Here is a 6,000-nt window from a genome sequence, read left to right as displayed (position 1 = left end):
CCTTACAGTTTCCCTGAACAATATGCAGGCTAAATACCGTACATCAGTGTTCCCCAACCTTTATGTGGCTGCGGACTGGTCAACCCCTGGGGATTTTACCGCGGCCCGGCAGAGAGGGGTTGGGGTTGCCGGGTATGCATGACTTTGGTCCAATTTTAAAAAGAAAAAAACTCTGATCATCACAAAAAACCATTTTTGTGTTATTAAAAATAACAACGGATAACATCAGTGGAACATCAATCTCTAGTAATATATTCTACCAATGAATGTTGTGAGTACTATATTAACAGGCTCCATGTGTGGGACATCACCTGTTGCAATAAATCCATATTTTAAGCAGGACTACTAGTGGCTTATTGTTGTTGTTTTTATTTTTTTTGTCTTGAAGTCGTAGCCCATTCTTCCGTCATTTTTTCTATCCCTGCACTAATCCTTTATCCATTTGCAAGGAAATGTTCAAGTTTAGTTCAGAATTTGGTATTTTTCGTTATTTCAGGTTTGTAAGTCACTGGAATCGGTAGGATTAAGATTAATGCATGTGACCATCAATAACAGGGACTTCACTGAACAGAATGCTTCTTTCAAGGACAAAAAATCAGAAGTGCAACAGTACTTTAAATAATGAGGACACAGCACCACTCGCAACATTGATCAGGCACATATGTCAGAAGCTCAGGTCAATGCTAAATCCACAAGAAGAGGAATTTATTGTATATATATAAGAAACTTAAACCCTTTGGATCACCTCAAGGATTACTTGTTGCTAACCCACTTTTCCTTAAATTAGCTTCATTGAGTATCATCTTCTACACTTAGGTCACAAAATGCCCTGAAAGAATACTTCAAAGACGACACTTTGAGGTTTATTTTTATAAGTCAAGATGGTTGTAAGAGAATATACAAACCCAAGGAGAGCTTTAATATTTGCAGGACATGCTTCAGATGACAATATGACGAGGGGTCTCAAAGACTAAATTCTGCGCTTTCATGAGGAGCAGAGATTCTTCTACTGAGCAAACAATAAACTTTTAAAGATTAAGGTCAAACTAAATGATTCTATTCAATTTGATTTTATGTCGATTTCTTTTCAACTCTTGACTCTTTAACACTGGAGCTTAAGTCCAGTGTTTACATTCTTCAGACTACCGTCATTTTTAAACCAATTACGCAATCAACGTAATTCCGGCGGATCGCACTGATTTGCAAAACTTTACAGGAGTGACACAATCAACCTATCAGCTGATTCTGCGTTTTGGTGAAAAGCCGCATTTCTTCATGTGAGAATCAGCTGAGTTGTATTGATTGCGTGAACGGTTAAAGAGGTTTGGCATCAAAGAGTGTGTGTTAATTAGGTGTCGCTGGCGACATCTCTGGTATTTAAGGTTGTTTGACACCAACCATGACCAGGCACTGGTCACCACAGCTGCAGGCACACCTGCAACTAGCCGATGCAGACCTGTAACTAACTAACGAGTACCTGTAACTACCCGGTCTACACCTAAAACTAACTAGTGCGCATAAGTTAGTTTTAGGTCCAAACTTGAAACTAACTGGTTTGCACCTGAAGCTAACCACTGTAGACCTGAAGCTAACTAGCGAGCACCTGTAACTAACCAGTCTGTACCTAAAAATAACTGGTGCACACCATTGCAAACCAGTTAGTTTTAGATGCACACCTGATACTAACTAGTCTGCTACTGTAACTAACTGGAGTGCACCTGTAACAACTGGTGCGTACCAGAAGCTTACTGGTGCACTGTACTGGTTTCTAGTGTGAAACTATCTAGTACCTACCACAAACTAACCATGGTGCACACCACAAAACCAGTACCATCTTTTTTTACTTCTGTGTCCTTTTAGGGGCTCCAGAATTGAATATCTGATCTTAAAATTGCCTCAAAGTCAAGGTCTGATCTATTGATAGTTGACTATAAAATCCACATTCTCACAACTTTACAGGGCTTAATAGAACAACTGTCTGATGTTTTTGACGTCCTTTTAAGTATGACATTAAGATATGTCATTTCCTGCCAAGAGGGGAGACACCAGACAACCTTACACCCATGTGCTATCCTGGCACTTCTGGAGCCCACATGAACCTTTTTTCTTCAATGATTTGTGATCTTCACTGGTGTCCATGGCTTTCATGAAGTCCTTTTCATCTTTATCCACCTTTGTCCTGGTAGGGAGAACACGTCAATGTAAGGATCGGGTCGTCTGGACCCCATAGGATAGGCCAACGGTTAAAGGGTTAAGAAGGATATCTATTTTATATATGAGACTTTTACAAACATTGGGGGACTAACAGAAAGACAAAAGCCTAGTAGACTGAGATTTTAAGTGTATAATAGTTGGGAGCAGAAAATGTACCTTGCATGTTCCCTCCTGATTATTTTCCAGAGCTCTGAACTGTTATTCAAAACAGCCAACAAATAGTATTTTCCTAAAGCTCTTGAATCTCTGGTTTATTCAGGCTTTTCTGCAACATTTTCAGTGTTTGCTGCTGTCTTATTACAATTTCAACAACAATGTAATCACAGAATTGTTTTTTTTTTTGTACTGGTAATGGTCTGTTTCTCTCCTCAAAGACACAGGTGAAGTCTTTCACAGCTCATTCACTGAAAATGAGTTCCTGTTAGTAATCTCTATGGGTTGTTGGGTGTTTTTTTATTTTGCGCTTTATGGCGAGATCACAGTCGGGAATGAATGTTTTTATTGCTCTGATTTTACTGTTTCGTCCCCCTCTGTTACTCTCCTCTCATCCAGTCTGGAGATCACTAAACAAATGTGTCTGCTAGAGTTTGAAAGTTATATTTATGGGCACAACTTCATTCAATTCACAAGATATTAAATGTGAGCTGAGTGAAAAACAAAAGCAAAAGTTAAAGACCCATTCCGATCATCTTTTGAGGTGTTTTCAAAGTGTTCCCGGTGTTCTTTTAATTTTGATTATGCTGCTTTTAGCCACTACAAAAACAAAACAAGAAAAACTTGTTTTCTAGGACTTAGTTTCTAGGGAGCAGGAGGACACCAATAGAAATTCCCCTCTGGGTTGTGGGCAGGGCTGTTGGCGTGGAGTGAGCCTACCTTCATTTCCCATGATCCCTCTGTTTACTCCTGCTAGTTTACAGCCCCCCACAACCCCAATCTATCATCATCCATGCGACAAAAATGGCGAGCAACATTGGAGCTCTCCTGGGGGGTATTCCAGGAAGCATGTTTAAACTAGCCTGACTTTAAGCCTGAACTCTGGCTGAAATCCGCTTGAACTTGCTTACTCTGGGTATGTCGATTCCAAAAGACCGGATATGAGTTGGCGTAATTACGCTCGACTTGGTAACCCTGGGTTGATGCACGTGCATGTCAAGTACATAAAGACATTCTCAATAGATCGCCGATTTTCGGAGTCACCATGGAAACGCGTGGTGAAAAAAAGAGAGCGCTTCACCACAGTGAGACGGAGTCGTAGATTAATGACGGCGTATGAAGATTATACGTCCATCAAAAAAGTAACACGGCTGCATCATCAGCAAAAGAAAGAGTTTCTGCTTGTAGTAGAAGAACAGACAAAGTAAACGCACAAGGTTCTGATCTTATTTTCATGTGATATATATATAACTTATCCAATTTTGCCACCTTAAATTAATTACTTCTATTGGTAACAAGTAATTGAGTTAAATTTCTTCAACCTAATTTCTTACGTCTATAAAACTCAACAATTGTTAATACAACTCAAATTTACATATTTATTTAACTAAATGCCATATTACTCCAATGCAAGTAATCTTTTTTCCATCGTAATGAATTATAATTTTTGAACTCTCATGTGTCTAAGTTTGAGCCGGCAGATATACTCATTTGAATAACAATAAAAGGAACAAACTAATATACGCTTTGCGCTGACATTTCTTTAGGAATTTTCCGACATTGTCACTATACTATGACACCGTAGGGGTGCTATATAAACTTATCATCCTCTCCTTTCTTCTCACTCATGGTGCAGAGACTTGAGCAAAGTAGGACAAAATAACTCGGCAAAACACAGTAAAACAGCTAAACAACTAAACACATTTGGTCAAAAACCCACACTTAAACCCAAATCCATCCAGACAGGCAAAGGGAATGGTATCCCACAATCCCTTGCAGTGCCGATCTAACAGCAGCACCAAAGTTACACCTACTTAATTGAATTAATTTGAATGAAAGCAAAATAAATGTTTGAAAAGTACGTGTTATTTTTAAACTGACTTAACAAAAAAGATTTTTAATTATCTTAACTGAAGTAAATAATTAAGTTAGTTCAAAGTCAAAAAGTTTATTTTTCCAACATACAAATGTGGTCTTATCACCCTCTCACGGTGGAAAAAGTATTATCTGAGCTTCTTTATCCACTAAATCATCTTCAAATGGACACGCCATGCTGCTTCACCTCTCTGAAAACAAACTAAGCTTCAACTAAACCTGCTCCAGACCAGGTTATTTTCAGAGCATGAGTTGCCATGGCAACTTGACATACCCTGAAACATACCTCCATTTCTGGAACCAAAAGCTGAGGTTATCAACTTCCTTAGCCTCAAACTTACCGTGGGAGCTAGCATAACCTGCTTTCTGGAATTCCCCCCAGGTGTGCAGTTGTGTACGGTGGCCGAGAACCGTTTGAACCGCAATTTTTTTTTATCTGCCACTGATTCATAGCAATTTGAATAAAGAAATACTCTGAAATGTAATTTAAAGTTTTATAATATTTTTCACTCTATAGGGCGCAGCGGATTACACGGTACACCACTAATGAATGGTCTACTTTGAACTTATGTCATATTCAGAGCACATTCAGAGACAAAGACGTTAGGGATGAGTCCGTCCATTATTTAGACATCAACAACTGCGTTCAGAAGACCTACAACTTGTTTCCAACCTGCTACACGTTAGCCGTGTTAACAAATGTTACTATGACTACGCTAACACCCAAACTTGTTAGTAACACTTAAAAAAAACAGCTGTCTGGCAGCACTACCTTTTAGCCGCGTTAGCGTACCTGAATGAACACCTAACCAAACATTTAGGCACAGCGCTGTTTACCACAACCAGAATTAATTCATGTATAAGGTACTCTGGACCACAAAGTGCACTGTTATATTTAAAAATTAGGCTATTAACCCTAGTGCTATCTTAGATGACCCCACCCTTACATTGACATGTTCTCCCTACCATGACAAAGGTGGATAAAGGTGGAAAGATTTCATGTAATCCATGGACACCAGTGAAGATCACAAATCATTGAAGAAAAAAAGTTCAGAGCACTGTCTAGTGGGTCTAGATGACCCAACACCCAATGTTAAAAAGCCTAGGATAGCACAAGCGTTACATGCACCTAATAATGCGAAAAATACAAACTTTTTTTTAAATATCCTCTAGCAACATAAAATGCAGCAAAAGCATGTTAAAAATACCAAAAACACAATTTGTTCTTAGAGTGGACCTTTAAACACTAAGAAAAAAGGAGTCTTATTTTTTCTTTTTACAGTATTGGATCATCTGTTTTTCATGTTTTGTAAAAATTTCATGCTTCTTTGATAGTGTGGCAAAAATTAATAAAAATACACATTTTCCATTTTAACATTAAGTTACATCAGAAATAATCTATTTCTGCTTGACTTGTACATTTTTAAAGACCAATTTTTGCTCACTTCATCAGTATCAGTACTTCTAAGAGCTGCTAACTTGTCAAAGTATATTGGTTAATTACCAACTTTTTAGCATTCTTTTTTTTTTTTTTTTTTACATATTGAATGCAGTTAAGCACTCATCCTGTTTATGCATGCATTTCTGCAGTTAGCCTGTCAGGCTGTTCTTTGCACAGTAAGATGAAAAGCATGAACCCAAGATGGACTATATAAGAAATTTGTGTATCTGTGGTTGGAACGCCGAACCTTAAGAATCAGAGAAAAAATGTTTGCTTTTGCGTGCACAATCCTTGTTATAATCTCCCAAAGTGTACTG

This window comes from Oryzias latipes, chromosome 18 (assembly GCF_053564925.1).
Source record: "Oryzias latipes strain Hd-rR chromosome 18, Olatipes_Hd-rR_3.1".
Lineage (NCBI taxonomy): Eukaryota > Metazoa > Chordata > Actinopteri > Beloniformes > Adrianichthyidae > Oryzias > Oryzias latipes.
Note: the sequence above shows the minus strand (reverse complement) of the source record.